Source organism: Orbicella franksi, chromosome 7, assembly GCF_964199315.1.
Source record: "Orbicella franksi chromosome 7, jaOrbFran1.1, whole genome shotgun sequence".
NCBI lineage: Eukaryota > Metazoa > Cnidaria > Anthozoa > Scleractinia > Merulinidae > Orbicella > Orbicella franksi.
The window spans coordinates 6181859-6184470 of NC_138151.1; positions in this window are offsets into that span (position 1 = coordinate 6181859).

A 2612-nucleotide genomic window follows, 5' to 3' on the forward strand; every position below is an offset into this window, starting at 1 on the left:
ACTATACCCACTTGATGAAAACAAAGCTATAATCCGATAAGTCACTTGGCTGAACGCTAACATCGATGAAACACTAATAGATTAAATAATCTAAACACTGACGCAATTTAGCTCCCGGCTAGTCTGTTGGAAAACGTGATTTTTCCCGGCTAAGACTTTGTGCATAGTCGGCAGACATAAATTCAATTAATAGCATGAGATGTCGTCTTAAATTCTGCTCGTTAATTTTTCCCGCTCGCCTATTTTAATCAAAATGTTGTATGACATTTCCACGAACTCATAATCCAATTCTGAACGTTTCGCTCCAAACCAAAATCGAAAAGTTCGCCAAAGGGAAATGCCCAACTACGCAGATTTATAGTATATAAAATCCTTCATGCCTGCGAAAGATACTAGCCCTTTCGCGTTCATAACAAACTGAAAGGAATGAAACGAAATGATCGAATTCCAGAGGAAACCTTCATTACTTGGAACAGCATTTGCGAAAATCTACGCACCCTATCCCTCCAAGACTAAATTACCCTCTGCCTACTCTCCTCGGGGCAGACTCCACACGGGGGACGTCTATCACACTACAGACATTTTAACCGTAAACTCTCACTGAATCTCCCCCGTTTCTCGCAGACGACATCTGCAATTCCCGGCAGAGATAATTGTTTCCACATTCCAAGTTAGACACATAAAATGAACAAGGAAAGGGCACGCGCGAACTCTGACAGTTATGCGAATAATGCATCCCTAGATATCTACCCTTTTGCCTTCTTGACGAAAGGATTGAACAAAATCGTGGGATTCAAACAAGAAGTTCGTTATCAAGCGTTCTATTTACTAAATGCCAGGTATCATTCCACCTCCAAAATTGAAAACGTCCGCTGCCATTTTTCCACGGGGCAGTCTCCACAGTAAGACAAGTCAGTCCAACTTAAGGGTTGTCCCACCACACACACGTTTCAACACCGACTGTCTACGCTCATTCCGTATCAACCGTGACTCTTGCCAACATTTGCGACTCCCATAGACGATAATTGAGAGCAGATCCCACGCTAGCCTGTCTTGAAAAGAAACAAGAAAGGACGCGAACTCTGACAGCTATGTGAATGATGCTTACAGCAGAGTTTCACCCTTTTTTTCTATTTTTTTTTTTCTAAATGTTTCCTAAAATACTCCATAACTCGTACTTTATTTTATAATTTACCAAATCCCTAAGCACCCTCTCTCTCTCTCTCTCTCTCTCTCTCTCTCTCTCTCTCTCTCTCTCTCTCTCTCTCTCTCTCTCTCTCTCTCTCTCTCTCTCTCTCTCTCTCTCTCTCTCTCTCTCTCTAAAGCTCCCAGTCTCCTCTCCTGTCCCCTGGCAGATAAGCGACCTTTTGTGATGTCTGTCAGACCAAAAACTTTTCATCTGTACTCGCCTATTCCAGTTATCTTCCACGTTTCTCATTTCTAGACAACATTTGCCAATCGCATTAGCAGATCGCCCGTTAGACTGACAAAAACATGAAAAGGCAAAGGACACGAACTCTAAAAGCTATGTGAATTACGCATCTACTACAGATTTACCCTTTTCCCTTCGTGACTATACAACGGTTCGACAAGGTTGGATTTCTAACAAAACTCAACCAGCCGGTACACTCTTTACCAAGCCCTAAGCACTTTCTCTCTAATATGGAATTCCCCACTCTCCTCTTCTTTCACGGATAGGCTCACATTTTTAAGGTGTCCGTCCAAGCAAACACTTTACAACTCTACACGCTCATTCCAGTTATTTTCCCCTAGACAACATTTGCGAATCCCATTAGCGGGATTAGCAGATTCCACGTTCGACTGGCCAAAGACGAAAATAGAAAGGACACGTACTCTGAAAGCTATGTGAATGATGCGCGTATATTACATATTTCCCCTTTTCCCTTTATGACTAAAGAATGGTCAAAATGGTCAGATATCTGTCACAACTTCGTCACCAATCGTTCCATTTACCAAACCCAAGCACTGTCTTTTTCTAAGTTTGGAATTGGCCGCTCCCATTCATCTCCCCTTGCCAATGAGCTAAAATGCCTGTCCAACTAAACACGTTTAAACTTTTTCACTTTCGTGTAAACAACATTTTCGATTCCCAGCGGAGATAATTGATTGCAATTCGCCATAAAACGAAAAACAAAAGGCCACGAACTCTGACAGATGTGTGAATAACAACAAGTCTTGTTTCGTTCAGTTTCGGAAGCTCCCTGCTTGGAATATGAAAGCAGGAATGTTGGAAAACTTCTCCAATTTAATACTTTAGCGATGCCAAAATGTTCCTTGGCAGAGATAAGGTTACCAACTGGGATTCGTCGCGCGTTGCCATTTTGCTTGCTAAGGCAGAGAATAATTTTAAGCCGATAAAGTGATTTTACGCTCATGTGAAAAGAATTCGCGCCAGATGACGTCACGCAATCAGTCCACCTCGAAAATAGCAGTAACTAAATATTTAATTCCGAAATAAGACTTGCAGAGCAAGTATATTGATACTACACAGGGACAATTTAAATTGCTAAATTTAAGATAATTTGGGGTAACTTTGACCCCACAGCACGCAACTTGTGTTTTTCTAAATTTCAGTGATACTCGAACAAGAG